This window comes from Triturus cristatus, chromosome 10 (assembly GCF_964204655.1).
Source record: "Triturus cristatus chromosome 10, aTriCri1.1, whole genome shotgun sequence".
Lineage (NCBI taxonomy): Eukaryota > Metazoa > Chordata > Amphibia > Caudata > Salamandridae > Triturus > Triturus cristatus.
This window is the reverse complement of record NC_140593.1, coordinates 467,913,620-467,938,171: the sequence shown is the minus strand read 5'-3', so window position 1 is coordinate 467,938,171 and position 24,552 is coordinate 467,913,620.

The window sequence follows — 24,552 nt, the reverse complement described above, 5'->3', positions numbered from 1 at the left end:
CTACAAACACCAGCGTGCATCGCAGACTGACGTGAACTCAGGCACACCAGGGGCCATTTAAGAACAATTTAAAAGCACGTTGGATGTTTTGCAGGTTGCTTGGAACTTACCGTTTATGCCGATTGCCTCTGAAGAAAGAGATGGAATCTCTGAAACGCGTTAGGCTCAGGTTATGAACACTGGATTAACAACTGCCTGTTCTCTGTTAAATAAAGGATGTTCCTTAAACTTGCAGCGGGTGCGGCCTCAAGCGTTTGAGCAATGTTGGGAGACATATTTTGTGGTGGCTCAAGCCACAGAGGGATCGCGCCGCCCAAAAGAAGGGAACCACACAGGTTTGGATTCTCTCTTGTGAATTGGCGTTGCAAGTACTTTAAATTCAGCAGGCACGAGTTGATCTGGGGGCCCAATGGAGGGCTTTGAACTTTGTCCTGTTAAAATGTCGACATGAACGGACCCACTGGAGGGCGTAACAAAGCATTAATTGCACTACAAACACCAGCGTGCATCGCAGAATGACGTGAACTGAGGCACACCAGGGGCCATTTAAGAACAATTTAAAAGCACGTTGGATGTTTTGCAGGTTGCTTGGAACTTACCGTTTATGCCGATTGCCTCTGAAGAAAGAGATGGAATCTCTGAAACGCGTTAGGCTCAGGTTATGAACACTGGATTAACAACTGCCTGTTCTCTGTTAAATAAAGGATGTTCCTTAAACTTGCAGCGGGTGCGGCCTCAAGCGTTTGAGCAATGTTGGGAGACATATTTTGTGGTGGCTCAAGCCACAGAGGGATCGCGCCGCCCAAAAGAAGGGAACCACACAGGTTTGGATTCTCTCTTGTGAATTGGCGTTGCAAGTACTTTAAATTCAGCAGGCACGAGTTGATCTGGGGGCCCAATGGAGGGCTTTGAACTTTGTCCTGTTAAATTGTCGACATGAACGGACCCACTGGATGGCGTAACAAAGCATTAATTGCACTACAAACACCAGCGTGCATCGCAGAATGACGTGAACTGAGGCACACCAGGGGCCATTTAAGAACAATTTAAAAGCACGTTGGATGTTTTGCAGGTTGCTTGGAACTTACCGTTTATGCCGATTGCCTCTGAAGAAAGAGATGGAATCTCTGAAACGCGTTAGGCTCAGGTTATGAACACTGGATTAACAACTGCCTGTTCTCTGTTAAATAAAGGATGTTCCTTAAACTTGCAGCGGGTGCGGCCTCAAGCGTTTGAGCAATGTTGGGAGACATATTTTGTGGTGGCTCAAGCCACAGAGGGATCGCGCCGCCCAAAAGAAGGGAACCACACAGGTTTGGACTCTCTCTTGTGAATTGGCGTTGCAAGTACTTTAAATTCAGCAGGCACGAGTTGATCTGGGGGCCCAATGGAGGGCTTTGAACTTTGTCCTGTTAAATTGTCGACATGAACGGACCCACTGGAGGGCGTAACAAAGCATTAATTGCACTACAAACACCAGCGTGCATCGCAGAATGACGTGAACTGAGGCACACCAGGGGCCATTTAAGAACAATTTAAAAGCACGTTGGATGTTTTGCAGGTTGCTTGGAACTTACCGTTTATGCCGATTGCCTCTGAAGAAAGAGATGGAATCTCTGAAACGCGTTAGGCTCAGGTTATGAACACTGGATTAACAACTGCCTGTTCTCTGTTAAATAAAGGATGTTCCTTAAACTTGCAGCGGGTGAGCGTTTGAGCAATGTTGGGAGATATATATATATATATATATATATATATATATATATATATATATATATATAGTTAGACTTCAAATGCCAAATGTCCATAATAAAGTGCTGACAGTGAAAAGTGCAGAGTGCTAAACAATGTGCTGAGTGTAATACAGTACTAAACCATGATAATTCTTTAATGGAAGACCATTGATAATTGTATGTATTTCATAAAGTATATAAAAGCATACATTTGTTGATATAGCCTAAATCCTGAGAACATATTTCATATTGGAGACTAAAACATATTATTGCTTCATTAGATTCACAAAGCGATACTGTACTTACTCCTGTTTATTCCTATCTGGTTAACATTCATAAAAAATGATTCATAAAAGATTATGTAAATCTTCACTATTATCAAGGCCATTGGTGGTTTTCAAATCTAGTTCTAAAATGAACCTTGATTCCAAACGATGGAGAATCATTTTCCTGTTGCTACCTCTTCTCAGAGGTGGCATTGCTCCAACAACAAAATACTTCGAACACTTACAGTCATTTGTGTGTTCCAATCTGAAGTGCCTTGCCACTGGGTAAGTGGGGTCGGAGTTGACAATCGCCCTCAAATGCTGCAATATCCTCAAATGCACCTGTAGTTTCGTACTCCCCACATAGCACAGCCCATAGACAGCAAACTCTGTTCTAAAGTCGTAGAAACCCTTTATCTCTAAGGTTTGGGCCTAAAGGCTGATATATAATCAAGTATATTGACCCCAAAATGGCAGGCCCTGCATGAACTACATTTGTATAAAACGTTTTTAGGTGAGAACCAATTCATTTTGGTATTTTTGAGATCCACCTCTGGGCTGTTCTGAATTAGTTCACTTTTCACTGACGTTGCTCTTCTGAAAGTTAGGGTGGGTTTATCTGGTAATCGTTGGCCCAATACAGCATCAGTCAAAACTATGGGCCATTGACTATTTATAATAGATTTAATGTTCCTCTCTTGTTGGCTGAATGTAGTTATAAGTCTACACTCCAGCTCAGCATACTGCCTTGGATTGGTTGTATCCTGTTTGAGGTCACTGATGCTGCAAGTTGGAGAAAACATACTGTCTCGAGTTGTTTCATTGACGTTTGCTACAGCCCCTATCGTAAAATCTCTTTTTAGTTTCTTGTTGGCATTGAATTAATTCTTTCTCTGAGCTGCAGATCGTACGCAGTCTTAAGTACTCTCCGTATGGGATACTTTTGATCAGATGCTTGGGATGGAAACTAGACGCATGTAATGTGGATTTGCCTGCAGTACTTGCCTGCAGTACTTTTATGATGCTAAGTAGACTCCAATTTGTTATTAGCAACATATACATGTATATCTAAAAAATCAATAGCATATTTGTCAATTTATGCAGTGAATTCCAAATTCAATTTGTTAACATTAATGTAATCCACAAATATATGTAAATCCTACTGGCAGTTGCCAGTAGGTAGTTATAGTTAGGACCTAGTTTCCATAGGAAGAGTGTTTTTTTATTTGCCAATAACTTTGGCATAGTTTGATGAATCCTCACGAAATGTTCAAAAGTAGATTGCCACTTACTTTAGCTGCTGTTATGAAAAAGTTTGGGCTGCTCCGTCAAGGGGGCGAAGAGAAAAAGAAGGTCCCAAAACGCATTTTCCCCATGTTTAATTTCAATAGTAAATTTTAAACATGACTACAGCTTGAGCAGCTTAACAGAATTACACCAAATCACAGAAAGGTAGCTTTTAGTACAGAAAGTGATCTTCTTGTTAATTGGTGAAAATCTGTTTAGTAATTTCTGAAATATTAAGGAAAATCCAAATTTGTATATCTTGCGAATGCAGAGAATCCACGACCCCGCCTGATCTCTTACTGAGATCTGATTGGCTGTCAAAACTTTAAACCAGGAATTGTTGGCAGCCATCTTGTTACTCAGTTGAAAGAAAAGGGGGCAGGGTAGAAACACCCTAACACCCTAGGCCTCTTAAGGGGGGCCCACAGGGACCCCTCAAAGCCAAAAATGCAATAAAAAGAATTTGCCAGGAGTCACACTGGATGTGCGAATCCCAACAAATGTTTTGTTTTAAAAAAAGAAGCATGGACTCCTGTGCTTTGTTTGTAATCGTCCCTTGGGTGGACCAGGTCCTGGGGGCATTTTAAAAAAGCAGGGGGGTGCACAGCCCCCTTCCTGGGGCTCATTAATGCCCCGGGGACAACCACCTCCCGGAGTTTGGTTAATAAGAATTGTGGAGAGGCCCTTATGGCCTCCCCTGCTGCTTCGGGGACCACCACCTCCCCGGGCCTTATTTAATTAAAATTGGGGGGCCTCTGGAGCCCCTCGGCCCCCGGGACCACAACCTCCCCTGGGCATAATCTTTACACAGTGTGGGGGAGGCCGCATGGACCCTGTCCACAGCCCTTAGGGCTACCACTTCCTCTGGACTTTCATTGTAAATAGTGCGGGGGCCCACGCAGATCCGCCTGCAGCCCTGGGGACTGCCACCTCCTCTGGGCTTTTCTTAAATTGGGTGCGAGGCATGCAGCCCCCTCTGCTGCCCAGTGGACCACAACCTCCCCGGGGCAATATTAAACAAAGGAGGGGGACCATGCGGCCCCCCTCTTCCTGGAGCCATAGTTGGCCATAGGGGCCACCACTCCCAAGGGCCAGCTCCTGCTATGTCCTGGGGCTCCCACTCCCGGGTAATAGCTGTTTCCTATGGCTTTGTGAGAGCTTTACCACTCCTGCCAACCCATAGTAAGCTGTGCTCGCTTTCAGCAAGTGAGAGTATTAAAACTACTCCTGCTTGCTGAAAACAGAGCACAATTGCTCTTACAGTGAGGGAGCTGCATGATAGCAGCTCCCTCTCTGTAAAATCAATGCCAGCTCCAGCAGGAGGTGGAGAGCCATCAGAGACTGCAGGGGCCTTGAGGCTCCCCCTATGGTCCCCTTCTGTGGTGAGTGGGTGCCCTGGGTGGAGCCAGGGCACCAACATTAGAGTCCAGTCCCCAGGGATGGAGTCTCCAGGGCCAAAATCTGCCTTGGCCCATCTCCCTGTTAATTTTTTTGTAAAAAGGATGAGCCCGGGAGGATGGGCTGAAATCGGCCCAGGGAGAGTGGCCATGTAGCCTCTCTACTCCCATTGAAAAAGGGCTGGCCCGAGGGATGGGGTCCGCAGGTTTAAAATCAGCCCAGTGAAGGGGGCCATGTGCCCCACTCCCCATTATGAAAAGGCCTGGCCCTGGGCAATGGGGTCCCTGGGGCTGAAATCAGCCCAGGGAGGGGGTTCAAGTGACCCCCTCCCCCTTGAGAAAAGGCCTTGCCCCAGGAGATGGAGTCCATAGGGCCCTCCCCTAATAAAAAAAACAACTATCAAGTCGCCAGAGGCACCATGCCATTTCTCCATCAAGCTGCAAACACTCCTTCTGGCGCACAGCTGGTTGGGGGATGAGGTCCGCTTGGCTGCAGAGGGCCAAGGGGGCCAAAAAGCCCTACTGTTACCTCTAGTAAGTCTCAAACAGTGAGTCTGCTGAGAGGACTTCAGAGGCCACATCCCCATTCTCCTCCACTCTGGAAACCCACCTCCTGAGGCACTACTGGTTGGAGCAGGAAGTCCCCTTGGATTCTAGTGTTCTTGAAGGCCAAGAAGCCCTCCTCTTACCTCCAGTAAGTCTGACACAGCAGGATTCCTGAGAGCTGGTCAGAGGCCCTGCCACCTTTCTCCACCACTCTGCAAACGCGACTACTGGTTAAAAGACCATAGAAATTCACTTAAAAAACAAAGGTTGCAGAAATGTTATAATTAGGAAATAGAATTTGAGTAACCTTGAAAATTCACTAAAAAAAACAAAGGTTACAGAGTCGTTAAAGTTGGGAAATAGAATTTTTATAAAAGTAGAAATTCCATGAAAAAACACAAAAGTTACAGGAACGTTATAGTTTGACTTAGATTTCACTTGTACAAAATCAGTGAAATTCAGCAGTTATAGTTACCTGAGCTAACGGTTACGCCCCTGCAGCCCACTGCTTATGACCTCACATATTACATAATATCTACTGATGCACACCAACTAATACCACTATACAACCTCTCATACTCACACAAAACCACTTACATACCCATTCACAGACCTATACCATTGCTCACACACCCACTCACTCTTCCATAGAGGCACTCACACACAAACTCATACTCCTGTGCATCCACTCATACAACCATTCACTCAGCCATGTAACCACTCATACAACTAGTCATTCACCCATACAGACACTCATATAGCCACACAATCACCCATACAGCTACTCACATTCCCACTTAATTACCTACACAGTCACTCACACACCCACTCACTCACTAATACAGCCTTTCAACACAACCACTCAATCACCCATAGAAGCACTCACATACTCACTCACACACCCACATAACCACTTACATTCAAAATTCACACATCCATACAAGCACTCACATACTAACTCACTCAACCAAACACCCACCCAAACAGCTACACACTCACCCATACAGCCACTTACACACACTGCCACTCACACATACAGCCATTCAGACACCCACTCTCTCACCCATACAGTCCCTACACACCCACTTCCCCACCAATAGAGCCAATCAGACTGCTACTTACTCACCCATACAGCCATTGAAACACCCATTCACTCACCAATACTGCCACTCACACAGCATCTCGCTCACCCACACAGGTACTCACACACTGACTTATACACCTATACAGCCATTTACACACCCTACACACACGGATACATACAGTGACACAGCCACTCACTTAATATATGTTAAAAGTAGTATCACTCAGTACTAGTGTACCTAGTACACTAATGTAACTTTTGTAGTAGGTTAGTCATTTGAGATGTCATAAGTGATGTCATCAGTGATGTCACTGATCATGCCATGAGTGAAGTAATATGTGAGGTCATAAGCAGGGCATTGTAGGGGCAAATGTTACCTGTTACCTCCAATAAGTCCCACACAGTGGGATTGCTGAGAGGTCACCCGAGGCCTGTCCCATTTCTCCATTATTCTGCAAGCATGCCTCCTGGTGCACTACTAGTTTGGGGATGAGGTCCCCTTGGATGCTGAGGGTCTTTGGGGGCCAGAAACCCCTCCTGGTACCTCCAGCAAGTCCCACACAGTGGGATTCCTGAGACCTGGTCAGAGGCCCCACCTCCTTTTTCCACCACTCTGCAAAAGCACCTCCTGGTGCACTACTAGCTGGAGAATGAAGTCCTCTTAGATGCTGAGGGTCCTTTGGGGGCAAGAACCCCTCATGTTACATTCAGTAAGTCCCACACAGTGGGATTGCTGTAATCTAGTGGAGGTCCCACCCCCTTTCTCAACCACTCTTCAAATGCAATTTCTAGTTAAAAAAACATAGAAATTCACTTACAAAACCTAAGGTTATAGGGACATTATAGTTAGGAAATAGAATTTAAAATCCTTAGAAATTCACTCAAAAAGCCAAAGGTTGCAGGGACGTTATAGTTGGGAAATGTAATTAAAAAATGCATAGAAATTCAAAAGAAAAAGTTACAGGGATGTTATAGTCAGGCTCAGATATCACTCATACAATACTATAGAACTTCTGCAGGTATACCTGATCTATCTATAACTTATAACCCCACAATGCACTGCTTATGACCTTACATATTACATCACTCAAGACATGGTTAGTAACATCACTGATGATATCTCAAATGATACCACTCTGATGACATCATCCACAGAACCACTCACACATCCACATACAACCTATTGTGTGCGTACTCATATACCCACACAACTACTCACATACCCATTCACAGACCCATACAAGTACTCACACACCCACTCACTCCTTCATTGAGCCACTCACATACCTAATCACTTACTCATGCAGCCACTATACAACCATTCACTCCCCCATACAGCCACTCATACAATCATTTACATATACTGAAACATATAATGTATTTTCATTGTTGTGTGTGGTATTTACATAAATGACACTTTCCACAACAAATTAAAGGAATAAATATGCCTTACTCATCAACAGATTCAAATAGTGCAGACACAGATCTAATCTGACCTAGATCAGAACAATTCAGCGGACAGGCTGAAATATTGTTGAGCCAAAATTGCAATTCTGACCTTTAATGTTTTAAAGTTTATTCTAGGTATTTTTGAATTTATTTTGAGTATTAAATGCTCAATTACAAAGGTAAGAATGAAAATAATGTGCTTGATTCAAAATTTCTTGAGATAGTATTGGGAAATATTTATCACAGTTTTATCATTTTGGTGATTTCTTGAATTATGTGTTGTTTATTGCACCCTAGCTCTCCATGTTTATGTCATATTACCTAAAACCTGACCCCAAGCCTAGATCATTGTGATAACAGTCAGTGTGCATACATGTGTATGTTTGTGGGTGTGTGCGAATGCATGTGGGCTGTGTGTGCATGAGTGCATTTGTTTAAACAATGGGTTTATCTAAATACATATTAGCAATTCTTTACATCTGCAATGAAATGTGTAAAAAAACATAACTCAATATCAACAGGTTTGTGTATCCTCTGTTACCCAGTCCAAGATCTCTGTATACACAGATAAAAGACACTTCCAAACTGCTGCTTCAACCACACCTCAAGATTGGCAGTTATTCATGCTGACAGATGTCATCACTCCTGGAACTTAACTGTAGATATTCCTACTTTGTCCCTAAACACTTAGAGTAAATAGGAATAAATCAAACTTCCCATGGGCTATTTAATTGCAACAGATCGTGCATTGGCTGGGAAGCACGAACACTCAGCAGATGTATGGAATGGGAGTTTGGGCTAAGCTTCATACAATGACTCCAAGGAGATTTTTCAACAAGAGAACAGGGTTGGGAGAGAGCTGCCCAATGCCTGACCCATCTTTTCGGGTCAGAAAGAATTGTCATTCTCTACTTAAAATTGTTAAGGTTGTCGTTAGGATACTTGTTGATGAGACAAACGGTCACCCCGCATCCGTCACCCCGCATGTTGTTACAACGCAGTCGTTACAACGACCGCGTTGTAGCAATGTAATACCATTAACTCGCAAGTCGTTACAGCGACTTGCGGACGGGGGGGGAAGGTGTTGGATTTAAAATCCAACACCTTCCCTACTGTCTACACAGACTGGAGTTGGAATAGTAATTTATACTATTCCAACATCCAGCGCCCCCCGTCTGCAAGTCATTGTAATGACTTGCGGGCTAATGGTATTGTGTTGGTACAACGTGGTCATTGTAACGACCGCGTTGTAACAACATGCAGGGTTAGGGAAAGCAGAAAAGGAGTCATTTTCGGGACAACCTGGTTTGTGTATGTAGGTAACAGGAGGAAGTCCCAGGAATTAGGGGTGTAAATTATTAAAATAAAACACAAAATGTTGGGAAGCTTAAAGCCCAACTAGCATTTAATGCAAAAAAGCAGACAGCACAAGAAAAGATCAGAGACAATTGTCATTTCAACTGAACAGAGCTCTAAGTAGAAAATGATCAGTTGAAACATAGAGTTTGAAATACACAAAAAATGTGTTACTCTCAGAGAAAAATACACAAAAATGTAATGAGTGCATTTATTTGTTCTGCCAATACAAACCGGGAAACAACCATTACAACGCAGTCATTACAATGCACTACCTGTACAACACTGGTGTTACAACACAACTTTATTTACATTGCATGCCATTACAATGCAAGCATTACAACACATGTCACTACAACGCATGCCATTTCAATGCATACCATTACAATGCATACCATTATAATGCATTATAAGGTAAGTAATGGATTTCTTTTAGTTTTAGGGTGGGTAGTTTTAGAGTTGGTGGGTATGGGTTTGGGGGTACATGGGAATAGTAATGTTTACCCCTACACTATCCAACACTTACCCTACTGTTGCACTCACTGGAGTGGGAATAGTAATTTATATCCCCACACTATCCAACACTTACTCGATTGTTGCACTCACTGGAGTGGGAATAGTAATTTTACCCCTACACTATCCAAAACTTACCCCACTGTTACCCTAAAAGTATTCTGCATTGTAATGGTATGTATTGTAATGGTATGCGTTGTAATGGAATGAGTTGTAAATGTAGTTTCTAAAAATGCATTGTAATCGATGTTGAAATGTAAAAACCGCATTGTAAAAGTTTGCATTGTAATGTGTCCTACTCATACAAACCAATCGTGCTTAATTACATGACAGAAAATTATTGCTCTAAAAACGAAATCATTGCAGTGGACTAGGGAGGATTTACATCATATTTTCAGGAAAAAGGTAGGTTCACATCTGTTGTATTGGTGTGGGTTCTTGGATATAAATTGAAACAAGTAGTTGACTACTCAGCAGTTCTAGATTCAGTTGCAGCCAGTCTGCCCCTATGCTTCTGTTCAGTGCCAACTAGAGGCCAAATAGTAGAAGCATGTGAGAATAGTGATCTGGGGTCAACACTTAGGGCCTGATTCAGACTTTTGGTGTTTACATGGCGTAAGACTCCTCCATGTAAACCCTGGAGGAGTGGAAACTCCTAATATACTTGGCGGGACCACAGTGATCCCGCCAAGCATATTGCATTGTCCTGACTGCCATACCACCTCCAGGGAATGACGGTTCCCTGGTAGTGGTGGCGGTCCTCGGTTGGCCTGACTGGCCAAATTGTAATGGGGCGGTCGGACTGCCGTGCCCTGAATGTCTAACGGTCCTGGGACTAGCAGACTCGTAATTAGGGCCTTATTGCCGCAGTTCGGAATGCTGAGCTTTCTATATTACTCACTATGGAAACATCTCATATCCACTGATTTGTTGTCCCTTTATGAAGTACTTTTATTGTTTGCTTCACACATCACTCCATTATGTTGTCCCATTCTGATTTCAGCTTACTTCTGGCCAACTGAGCAAAATGGGGAACTCAAGACTGTCTCATAACCACAACCCATCTAAGATCTATATTGATGGTTATATGATACAATAACAATTAAAAAAATATTATTTCACCACACTATCGGATCAAATATTGATTACCATAATATCATCACATACATAAGCAAGAATTACACAAATACCAATAAAAAAAATATCACTCTTAAAAATACCTACAATAAGTAAAATGGTGATAAACAAAATTTTGCAAACTCACAAAATACATGGAAAATAAATTAAATATTGAAAAGAATGTACAACAATATTACATTATTGTAAAAACATTTTAATAAGACACCTATATACTTGAAAACAGTATAATTACTCATAAAATAATCCAAAGAAATTTGAATAAAATCTCAAATAATTTACAATACACTAAAACAATAACAAACATTAAAACTGTATGCTAAATACAGGAACACAAAAAAGTACAAACGATTATAAATACATAAAACATTCTAAATATATATACATACAATAAAACATAAACAAATTTAAATATATACATACTTCCTTCATTCATATCATTGCAGTCCCACAAGAAAAACCAGAACCCAAGAAGCTGTTTGAAATTGATTTGTTCCACACTCAGAGGTGAACACATATACGTGTTTTGGCTTATGAAAGCTTTTGGTGTGCGGGTTGTTCTGGTCAGCAGCACAAGAGGGCATTTGTGAAGTCTAGGTGATGATGGCAGTTATGTCACTAACCAGGCACTCTCAACATTCAGTAGCCAGAAGGCATCCCTTATTATATATATCTCACCAAAACATAAAGAAAAGTTCTAAGATTAGGCACTCCGGTACAGCAGAAAACACCATTTATCTAGTGCAAAACACAACACATTTCAGCTCCTACTGAGATGGCTTCACATCAACATTGCGAAAGAAATAGCCATCTACCAGGTAAACAACCCCAACCTCCTGAAACTGAAAATCAATAAACACAAATATCGACTAATTCAAATAGAAACCAAAAAAATAAAACACAGCATTACAAGGACTGCAAATAGATATAAAAAGTAATTAATAAAAATGCATTTTACAGTGTTATTAATAGGTAGAATTTTTTTTAACATGTGATATAAAATGGCAAAAAGAGCAGAAAGACAAACAATTCTAATCTCACATGAGATTCACATATGAACAAGGGAAGCACAAGCAGTGAAAATGTTAACTGTAAATATACTCATTATTACGTTAAAGTTTGTTATGGGAGGACCTCAACTAAAATACCATTGAAATATATGTAAGAGAACACAAGCACACCCAAATGTAAAATAGATAGAAATAAGGCACATTCTTCAAGAACTCAGAGAAGCACTAGCACTCAGGAAGCCACAGACACTATTTAAAAAAATAAGCAGCTTAAAGCTCTTGAGCACATTACTGGGCAACTACCTGCAATCCCCCATCTAGATAAACGATAAATAGGATTCACAAGAAAAAAAACACAACATATTCCCTTGCTACTCTTGGAAAACATGAAGACATAAATATTCAAGAACACCTAAATGTAACACATAAATAAGAACCCTTTCTCCTGCAATAGAAATAACAACAGGAGAATAATCATATATGAAACACAAAACAATTTACTCAGACTAACACAATAAAACGCTGATGATGGATGGCACCATCAAATTGTGCCCTTCACCATTAACACAAATATACACGATATATGGAGAATATCATACCCCTAATTTACGCACTACTGCCGACCAAACAAATGCAGCTTATTGTCAACCACTAAATAAAATTAAAATTAAAACTAACAACTACTACTTTCAAAAAATATTTATTGATTTAGAACATGCAGTGATACAACCAATTCTCAAACTCTACCCACACACAGCCATACAAGGCTGCTGTTATCATCTTTAATCAAAGCATTTGGAGACTCCTCCAGAAATCTGCACTAAGGACCTGATTCACATAGTAGACATACTTTTGTGTAAGTTTAGGCCTTTTTGGTATTCCCAAACTATGAGTTTATAGTATGTTTATGACTGTGGAGACCCTGCATTCAGCAGAGAGAAATCTGCACATTGTTGGGGTGGGCGGTAAACGTCGCCCCGCCGGCAGAGTTTGCGGAGTGTTGCCACTCCACGCTCCACTTCGAACAAGTAGTTTGCCAAAAAATCTGCGGGCGGAGCACAGTTTACCAGCATGCCCAACCGTAGTCTCAGCAATCCCGCTGTGGAGGACATACTTGTGGGAACAATAGGGTTCTTGTGCCCCAGCAACCCTCAGCAGCCAAATAGACTTCATCCGCCAATCAGTAGTGTGCCAGGAGGGCCCTTTGCAGAGTGGTTGAGGAAAGGGGCAAGCCCTTTGATGACATCTCAGCAATCCAGATGTGGAGGACTTACTTGTGGCAAAAATAGGGGTTCTTGGCCTCCAATGACCCTCAACAGCCAAGGGGACTCCATCCGCAAACCACTAGTGTGCAAGGAGGCCCCTTTGCAGAGTGGTTGAGAAAGGGGGGACCTCCGATGATGTCTCAGCAATCCCGCTTGGGGAGACTTGGCAACAATAGTGGTTCTTGGCCCCCCAAGACCCTCAGCAGTAAAGGGTTCGTCATCTCCCAACAAGTAGTGAACAAGGAGGCCCCTTTGCAGAGTCCTCGGGAAAGGGGCGGGCCTCTAACAATGTGTCAGCAATCCTACAGTGAGAAACTTACTTGTGGCAACAATAGGGGTTCTTGAGGGCCCCAAAAACCCTCAGCAGCCAAGTGGACTGAGTTCTGAGTCTGAGAAACTGTCCATTCGCGTTGAGAAAGCTGCCGCTCGAGTAAAAATTTACTCCAGTGGCAGAAAGGACACAGCGCCTGCTTGCACTGTGCATGGTGCCATTCGCGATGATTGCACAGTGCGGGTAAGCACCTGGCACTGAAAATCACAACAAACCTCATTCCTGTAATGCACTCCGCCGGTTGCGGAGCTCCATGTAGCGCGGCTTAGATTTATTTGCACTTCGCGGAGTTCCATGTAGCGGAACTCCGCGAACTCCACCCAGGCTTACAAAATACATCATCACAGTATACAGAACCATAATAAAAGATGATAATACATATAAAACTTAAGTGTTGTAAGTGCTGCCATAAAAGCAGACTACATATTGCATGTAATAATGTTCCGTGTAAACTTTAAGAAGCTCGTTAGAGGCACCTTATGAATCATGTTCCATGCATTTCAGTGGAGGTACAATTGCAGAGAAATTGACTCATTTCATACATTTGGAACAGTAGTGATCAAATAAATATACAAATCAAGGGGGCAACAAAATGATATGTCAATATTACTGCCATAGAAAGATTGCTAATCCTTATATTCATTATTGGTGCCATACTTGATTATGGTTTGATTCTCATCATAATACTGTCCTAATACTTCTAACCCCCATTGGTCATAAAAGTCATATGTACTGTAGAAATGCTGTAAATATGGTAAGGTAAACAATATGACGGACTCTTATTATGCCTGTGTGTGAAGTTTAGGGTAACACCTAAGAAGGGCTACCTGACTCTTAAAGCGTAAGATCGCACTCCAGTGGGCCAAATCAATAAATATCCTAATCAATAATGTAGAGATGATTTCAATTATTGCTGCCCCACAAACAAATCTACAGATCTTAAAAATCAATCTACAGTGGGCAAATTAACACACAGAGGCAATAATAAACGCACATATTTCTTGAAACTGATATTGCCTAATTTAAGGGACAACTCATAAATTACTACAGTCATAAATCAGTTAATCATAAATGACTTATCCATCTGAATTACAGGAGAGGCTAGTCAATTCTGCAAACTGCTGCATTTAGCCAGAATGTATTGCTAGCTCCTTACCATATTGAAGCCTGCAGGGTGTTTGGTGTTAAGCTAAAAAATGTATCTTGATTTCAAGGGGTAAATATTTTTCTCTCTGTTACCTCTTCATATATATTGTGGCTCTCTGTCAATGGCAACATCAAATCAGACCTGTTATCATACTCCTCATGAACATGTTGTACCAAGTTACATCAATCCAAGGGAAGGCTCATTAGAAGAATGGCCAGCCTCTTTGTACAAAACATGACATAGCATGATGGAAATACTAATTAAATGTGCAATGTTGGATTTAACTGGCATGGGAAAATCTACTGATAAATTATATCAAGAGCAGAACAAAGAGGACGATCAACAGGTGGTAAAAAACTTTCAGGAGGAAGGAGCAAAGAGATTGAAAAATGTGAGGAAGAAGTGAAATTGAAGAAAGGGACATTTTTGGGATACAGAAAGTACTACACTGAAGGAACAATACTAACTTTTTCTGCAAAATTTGAGACTCTCGGGAAAGACCAAAAGAAAGTGGCTATGCAATGTATACAGGATATTTTGATGGTGGAGTCATCCTCTGGTGCCAGTTGAGATGCAGAAGAACAACCTGGAACTTCAACCACAGACACATCCAGAAAAAAGCAAGGAACCTTTTTAGATGAATTCTGCCAAGGAAAGGATGAAGAGGAAATATTAGGGAAAGTGGGGAGGATTTGTCAGGGCAAAGAAAAGACAAAACACCTTTTATCTCTAGTGGCATCTAACTAAGAAGGACTGACATCCAAAAATAATGGTTTAACTGTTCTAAACTTATCAATTCATGCATTTACCATGGCCAAGAGTGCTTGATTGAAACTAGGTTTACACTTCTGTCCAAACATTCTTTTTGCCTACCCTAATATTAGAACTTATTTTTCCCTAGTACATTAGGAAATTGAAATTGACGAAGGCACATTTTATCCCTGAAAAAGGAAGTCAATGTTGTATCTAAAAGGCTAGATAGTGAGTTGCTGGTGGGAGAAGTTGATTATTTGATTTTGTTGAATGAAATGAATGAAGATACCAATAGAGAGGACCCACAAGATCAGGCTTTGACTCTTGAACAACTGAGCTTTTAGATTTGAACCCCTGGGCATATCGGCCTTAAACCGAAACCCAAATATATTCCCAGTATTCCCCTTGATAACATTGACACGTTTTAGAAACTTGTTATCAAAGACCTATTAGTGTTAGGGACCTCCAAGGATACTTTTTTCAGAGTAGTTTAAGCAGAGAACTGGGACTAGCGATACAAACAATTGAGGATGACATTACCTTAGTCATAAAATTCAAAATCTCTGCTTTACATTGAGTCCATATGAGTACACTGAAATTCTACACCACTGATTTCTTTGTGGAATTGAGCGAGAAAGCCCCAGGTAACAAAACGTGCGCCAGGTGAACAAATTAGATAAAACTCCAGGCATCATTGCATTTGGTGCACAAAGCACACATTAGCATTTTTGAATTAGTGGAATGTTATTTCCTGAAGTACAGACAAAGCTGAAAGGGATACTTTTTGTGCCCCACTGAGGCTCGTGAGTCATTGTTTGGCTGTTGGTCGGCCTATTTTTTGGTCTGGTGGATTTATGCTTTTGCTCTCCCTGTTATCACCACAAACATTGCCCACAACAAGGTCAAATACATGCAGTCTTCCATGCCTTGCAAAACACTTATATAATGTGTCTTCACAAGTGTAGAAGTTCCCCAATTTGGAAACACAGACCACTTTTACCACTTTTTTATATTTCTAATGGGGGCCACTTTTATTTTCGTGCCCGGGTTCTATTTTCTGCCTCAGTCCGACTCTGGCAAAATAACATCCCCAGGGACATCTTACCTTGTTGAGATAGAAAACGTAACTCTGTCACTTGTTTACTTCACTTTAGGCAGGGGCATAGTGTTCATTGGTGCAGTGGGTGCAGTGGCATTGGTGTCCAGAGACCCAAGGGGCCTACTCAACCCTGGTGATTGATGTGTTTTGCAATTCAGCAGCAGCCAGGGGAGCAATTGCCTTTCTTGAACTAGGGCCCGTGACACACTTGCTACACCACTGACTTCAGGAAGAATAGGCTGGTGTCAATGCTGCTGGCTGGGAAGACACCTTTGTGAGTTCTCCCCACTTTGTGAGTGGACATCTACAAGCCCCTTGGCACGTATAAAACGGATTTTGCAGACAGATAATATGGGAGCAGGATTCCAGTGGTCAGCCATCAAACAAATCTTAGGGTGACCTGTGGCACATTGTGCAGCTGAACAGGTGTGTGCAGCAAACCTGCTTTCTTTGTTGATTTATGTGAGGCATTGTGAGTGGAATGCTCATTTGTCGCCTCGCCTTTACATGGAGACGTGGGAAATCTTACAAAGGCTTTAGGGAGCTTTCCAGTGGACACAAGGAGGGGTTCACGGGCCGTAGACGTATCCCAATTCTTCGGAGCTTCGGTGCATATTATCAAGGGCCATATCTCTGCTTTTTTGGCTTTAAAAGCCAAAAAAGCGGGGACAATGTTTTTGCCCTATTTACAAGGCAGTGCTAACATGCATTAGCGCATGTTAGCAGCCTTATTACCGACGCCTCGCTTTGCATCTCTAATGAGATGCAAAGTGGGCGTTTCCTACTAACACAACATGGGAATCAAGGAGTTACAGCACTACTCCCTATCAACAAGCTGGCCCAGGACACCAATACTGACGTCAGAATCCGCGCTAACCGCGGATAACGCCGAAAGCTAATGTCTGCAAAAAAGCAGACTTAGCTATACATATGATGGGAGGTGGATTCTATGGCTGAATCCACATCTCCCTATTAGCAAGGATTCCCTGATCGCTTCCGTTGTAGCGCTGGATTTCCAGTGATGTGCACAGATTTCGCCGCTATCGCCGGATTTAATGTCGCCGTGGAGATATGCGTTGTTAATAACGCGATATCTCGGCGATTAAATTCGGCAATAGCCGGCGTTAAACTAATCTGGGCTAAGACCGCTCAGCGATGTTTATCGCTATTCTTTGTTGATATGCCCCTATATTCTGTAAATTTTTCATAATTTGCAACCTACTTTGAATTGGAAAACAGACTTGTTTGTATGCAGCACCGAGATGCTATTAGGAAACATTTTCAGAATTCATAATAAATGTTAAGTTGCTATTTCAGACAGCTATTTCCGAATTTTCCGTAGTTGTTTACCCAGATTGAAAAATGTTATTTCCAGCTTTATAAACAGGAATGCATTTTTCTAACCGCAGCAATACACATTTAAACTATTGATTTTTTTTTCTTAATCAAATAGTAAAACGAATGTGGCACTCCCAGGCTTTGTTGATGTTCTATATGCATTTGTTATTTGCAGCCCATTTATAATATTCGTTTATTTAGCTCTGAGGTTTGTTACCCGTTACTTTTCGCAATTAGTTTTTATAGCGTTACATCAGTCCAAGCGCATTGCATGAGCACCAGATTACATAATACAAGATGAGACGCACTTTTTTGTGTGTTTTCGGGTGCGGCGGGGAGACTAGTGATATGCCCAGAATAACAGGATGTTGAACCGACGATCCCAAAGTTGGCAGCTCTGTCCATGAGGCCACTTCTTCTCCCTTTTATGCAGCTGGCGTTGAGATCAAAAGAGGTCCCTCTGCGCAATTGTCTAGCCCCATTTCTCCAGACATTGAAATTACAGTAATTAGGTTAAGTTGGTAATCAATTGGCTTGCTCACAAGAATATCCCGTCTCAAAGAACACTAAATCCTGCTACCCTTGATTAAATACCCACTTGAATAAGAAATAGTCACGCATACTCTGCTTTTGTTGCACACAACAAACTACCGAACCTATGCATTAATGTTCCGTTATTCACATACAAATTGCACATGCCCATGCAGGAAGTTATTTTACTTCAAACGCTAGCATGTCATGTAATCCATTTCTTTATCTGTCTTTACCATGTCAACCGGGCTACCATTTGAAAAATATGTGTGCGCAATTTTTATGCTTAAATACAGAGAGACTCCCTACCGGCACTATTGAGCCTTCGGAACATCAGTCTTTTGACGTTCCGGTGGCACAATGTGCCACTGGCATATTTGTAAGGTCACGTAAAGCCACTTTGTGTGGCTTTTCATAGTCTTATAAATATGTGCCCCGTTCATGCAGAAAACTGTGCGAAAGGGGCGTTCCAAGGATGTTGCTGGGGGTGTCAAAACAACATCCATGGCTTTTTGACACTGCCCCAGATTTACCAGAAACCGTAAGTCTGAGGCAGGCCCAAAAATGTACACCTCCCCTGAGGAGGCGTAAGGGAGGCACAACGAGGAGAAGTATCTTTATTTCTCCTCGTTTTTCCTCTTTCTTTGTTTTGCAGCACAAATAGACAGAGGAAAAAGCCTCTTGTGATTGTTTTTGTGCAGGAAGGTTTCCCTTCCTGCTCAAAAATTATCATTCCTGCAACGCAAGCATCCTTGTACCATGATGCAAATGTGACTGCGTTGGTGCACGGCAGCCCATTGTGCACTGGCACTGGGGAAAAGGATAGGAATGAGCTGTATCATATAGATACTGGGCATTCCTGCCCTTTTCTTCAGCTGTAGGGCAGCGCAGTAGGAAGGCCAAAAAATTCACAAATATAACACCACTGCCAGATTAAGGAGCAAGTCATACAATACAATTACCATTTTAACAGAACGTTTACAATAGCCAGCAAGTAAACTTTGTGTTTCAATGTAACATCGATTGGTATAGTTATGCCTTTTTATGATATATCAAATGGTGACATTGCCACATATTAGTAGTAAGTGCACAGAGCACAGCTATTAACCAGATTTTTTTATTGCTCTCCATTCTAAAATTGGGAAATGGGGAATAACATATTGAACCAGTATTACAGCACATTGGTGCACTTTGCAAAGGGTTTTGGCTACACAACTCTCTATATATAATAATACCTGGAGGACTTCAACCCCTCCCCTGCTCATGACGGAACCACTCCGTCATGAGCCACGGTCGCCGTGTGCTCATGACGGAGTGGTTCCGTCATGCTGCGGCCGTTGGCGGCCGCGCCGCCCACGCGGCGCTAATTCCCCGCCTGTGCGGGCGATTAGCGCAGTGGGCGGAGTCATGACGGAACCACTCCGTCATGAGCACAGCTCAACCGTGGCTCATGACGGAGTGGTTCCGTCATGAGCACCGCGCCACCGCGCTGCCCCCAAACCCACCCCAGCGCTGCGGCGGAATTCCCGCCGCAGCGAAAGGGTTAAGCAGGTGAACGCTTTGGGTGGTAACCAAATTCGGCACTACATGGAATTTCAACTCAGGTGCACTGTTTGCCCCAATTTTAATTTCACCACACCCCTCAAAATGAGGCTGTAAAATGCATTGAACAAAAAACATACTTCACTTCTTATTCTGGGTTTTAATGTACAATTGGGATTAGTTCCTTCATAGGGAATGAGGTGGTGGAGATATGCTGATTGGAAGGGAAGAGCCGAAGCAGAGGCGTATGCTTGCCTTTGAAGTTTCTAATAAGGCAGACTGAGAACACAAGTAGTGAAGAGGCCATAAACCAAGAGTGACACAGCCCCAAAGCCCTTAATGCAGCCTGGTATAAGCCACAGAGAGTAAATCGTCAGTCCATCCCTTGCCTTTCTTTCCTCAGTTGCTTCTGTGTCCCTGTAAGGAATTTATGGAGTGCGAATTCCTTGAGTAAAAGACCAAGGGGCTGATTTATATGTAGGATGAAAGGGTACTCTGTTGCAATGGTGAAAGAGCAGCCTTTCTGCCAGCATACCAGTCTACCTGCCCAAATTAAATGCAGATGAACCCTTGGTGTAATGACAGAGGAGACTACTCCATCTGCACCTTTGGTACACCTCTCTAACAGCCTGATGGAGTAAGGGCCGTCAGAGTTTGATCTTTATGTCCGCAACCTGGAAGGGAAGACATTCAAGTCTGTTTTCACTGCACGTCACTGCCAGGAAAACCCTGACTGTAAGGGGCAGTGAAAGCTGCAATATGTTCCCCTCACCATGTGAAATAACTCCCATGGTAAGGAGGTTCTTTTTTTATTTTCGAAAATAAACTTTATTGTAACTTTGCCATATGTCTTCATCATGTTTGACGGAGCTACCCGACAAATTACTGTGCATCGGCAGGAACCGCCTTGATGGCAGTTCCCATCACTGCTTGAAATGTCCGCCGGCCCGAAGCACATTTTAAAATTTGGTCATCTGAACCTCTACCAGTGCGATGGAATAATTTACTTTGTCACCCTGGCAGAGGAAGGCTGACCGACTGCCAAATTTTGACTCGGGCTCTAAGATCTGTATATGATACTGACATAGAAAAAGCAAAACATGATTGTGAATTGTTAAACAGGGAGCCTGATGTAGCAAGCATTATTTTGTTAGCAATCCTGCCATTCTCAAAAATAAAAAAATCGCACAAAAATGATGGTTGCCATGCACAAAGTGCAAAAAGAACAATAAATGGACAGAATTCAGAACAATGTCATACATGCACCCCAGTACAGAGATCTGGGCCTAAATCCATTGTTTTCTTGCTCACCATGCCATTCCAGTTTGGACCCAGCCATATGCAAATCAGTCTTGACCCTGCGCCCAGTGGGAACAGTCCAGCCCGAACTGCCAGGCCAGGTCCTCCCTGGACTGGAAACAAGTGTCCTAGGACTGGTTTCAGGCGTTCACCCTTCTTCAGCCAGGATAGCTTGACTCCAGAGGCATGGAGAGCACAGGACCCACGTCTGGGCATACCCGTCCCACTCGGGTGACAAATGCAAAAAGAGCAATTGATAGACAGAATGCAGAACAATGTCATACATTCACCCCAGTACAGAGATCTGGGCCTAAATCATCGTGTTTTTGCTCACCATGCCATTCCAGTTTGGACCCAGCCATATGCAAATCAGTCCTGACCCTGCGCCCAATGGGAACAGTCCAGCCCGAACTGCCAGGCCAGGTCCTCCCTGGACTGGAAACAAGCATCCTAGAACCGGTATTGGGATTCCAGCCCTCATCAGCCAGGATAGCTTGACTCCAGTGGTATGGAAAGCACGGGACCCACGTCTGGGCACACCCTGCCAACTTAGGGCGAACAAAGCAAACACAAGGAGATGATGGACAAGGCACTGAAACTTGGGTGACTGAGTAGATGTGTGTAGACCTATGAATCAGTGAATGGGTGTGTAAGTATGGGTATGGGTGTGTCAATGGATTTGAGAAACGTAGGGTGGAATTTGAATTCGGTGAATGAAAGGTTATATTGAGGTGTGAGTGGATGCATCAGAGATTCTGTGGATGTCATCAGGGATGTCCTTTGAGATGTCTTTGGTGATGTCATCAGTGATGTCACTGACCATGTCACGAGTGATGTAATGTGTGAGGTCATGAGCAGTGCATTACAGGACATGAGTTATAGTTAGCTCAGGTAACTATAATTGATGAATTTCTCTGGTTTTGTACCAGTGAAATCTCACCCTGTAACCTTTGTTTTCTTCAGTGAATTTCACAAGTTTTGAAATTCTATTTCCTAACTGTAACATCCCTGTAACCTTTGGTTTTTTCAGAGAATTTGTAAGGTTTCTAAAATGCTAATTCCTCACTGTAATGTCCCTTCAACCTTTGGTTTTTAAGTGAATTTCAGACAGCACCACATTCAAAACTTATAACTGTAAAATGGATAAGAACCAACACACTAAACACATTACTATCTACATGACTCCATAATAGCATGTATAACTCCCTTAATATCTCTATAACACAGTCTATAACTCTTTCAGTGGAATCTGTAACTGCTTACACCACTGTTTCAGAAAGTCTCTCATTCACTGTATAAGTAGTTCAGTGGATCTGTGAGATGGTGCATTAGTCTATCAATGGCTCTGTAACCAACTGTGTTACTGTCTCAGTTTATGTATAACTGGGTACCTCAGTGCCCCAATGGGTCTGTGATTGGTTGCATGAGTCTTTAAGTCGATCTGTGAGGAGGTGCATGAGTGTCATTGTGCTTTTGTAAGTAAGTATATGAGTGTCTGAATTTATCTGTGAGTGGATACATGAGTGTCCAAGTGGGTGAGTGAGTGGGTGCATGACTGTCTGAGTGGGTCTGTGAGTGAGCGCATGAGTCTCTCATTGGGTCAATGACTGGGTGCTTGAGTGTCTGAGTGGTTCTGTGAATGGGTGCATGGGTCTCTGAGTGGGACTTTAAGGGGCATGTAAGTCTCTGAGTGTATCAGTGACTGGGTGTATACGTCTCTGAGTGGGTCTGTGAGTGACTGTATGGGTGTGTGAGTATCTGAATGGGTCTGTGAGTGGGTGTACGAGTGTGTGTGTGGATCTGTGAGTGAGTGTATGAGTGTCTCAATGGGTCTGTGAGTGAGGGCATAAGTCTTCAAGTGGTTGAGTGAATGGGTGCATGCATGAGTGTCTGAGTAGATCATTTACTGGAAGGGCGAGTGTCTGGGTGGGTCTATAAGTGGATGTGTGAGTCTTTGAGTTGGTGAGTGAGTGTGTGCGTGGATATCTAAGTGAGTCTGTGAGTGGGTGTATGCTTCTCTGAGTGTATGAGTGAGTGACTGAGGCCCCAAGGACTGTAATGTCTGCCAGCAACATTTTTCTCATGTTGCTGCAACCAATCACAGTGCTCTCTCCCGTGGGAATCTGACTCCCACTGGAGTGATATGACCCAAGGGAAAAAAAGTTCTCTGGGCCAATAAGAATGCTCTATTTTTTCAATTGGGTACACATATGTCAAAAACTACTGGAGGTATTCACACCAAATTGCAAAAAGCAAAATCTGTGTACCAAGATCTGACTTTCCGCCAAATTTGGTGGAGTTACGTTCAACATTTTTTGCTGTAGCCTTGTCTAAAGAGGTCAATGGAAAATGCATTGGGATTTTTTGATTTTGGATCCCCCCTTTATTCTCGGCCCCCACTTGACGGATCATCATAAAACATTCCATGCACAAATTAGTCAAAATGTAGCAACATTTTCTGAAGCTTTGTGGAGATTCATCAAATGGGACTAAAGTTATTAGCAAGCAACACAAAAACACTTTTCCTATGGAACAGCTAAACTTACTATATCTACCCAGTAGCATCTGCCACTTGGTAAGACATATATATATATATTATAGTCACTGAAAAACCAAAGGTTAAAGTAACATTGTAGTTAGGTGGAGATTTCAATGAAACATCAATGTTTGTAACTAAAAGAAAACTGAAATACACAAGTTGTAGTTAGCAGCGCTAACTATAACTTGACCCCCCGCCATGAACTGCTTATGACTGCACATATGACATCACTTATGACGTGTTCTATGACATCATTTATGACATCACTGATGACATCGCAAATGACATCATTGATGACATCACTCATGACATCATCCATGCTGTGTTTTCCCAGATATTGGTTTATCAATTACTATGGCATTTCAGGTCTGACAGTAAGTACAAAATAGTTTAGGAGAATATCAGCCATCATTACTGCCATCACCGGCACAACTCTCTTAGGTGTAGAAAGCATGCATTATATGCACATTGACCCTATGTCATACACTTTGCAGCTAGCATAGTTCACATTAACAATCAACCACAGAGATATATAGGAAACCCTCATTGAGTAGGGTGTTCAATCTGTATACAACTGTTCAGAGAAAGCCAAGTACCTAGAAATAATGAATGTCAGTTACAAAACAAATGACCTACTTTGGACTAGGCCTGGGCTAAAATTTTGTTCCGTTCGCGGAAATTGCGATAATTTGACATTTTCGCGTTCCGCGGAAAGCGCGAAAATGTCAAAATTTCCGCATTTCCGCAGCTTGGCGATAATTTGTTTCTTGCTCGTGCTGTAAAATAATACATTCTCGCGCGCGCGCGATCGCCTTACCTGAATCCCTGCGTTCGCCGACAAGTTTTCTTGATCCGGTCGCGTTCTCCATGAGATGTTGTATTGTTTTTAGCCATTTGCGCTGTCTCGCGACAGTTCGCGCCCGCAGTGAC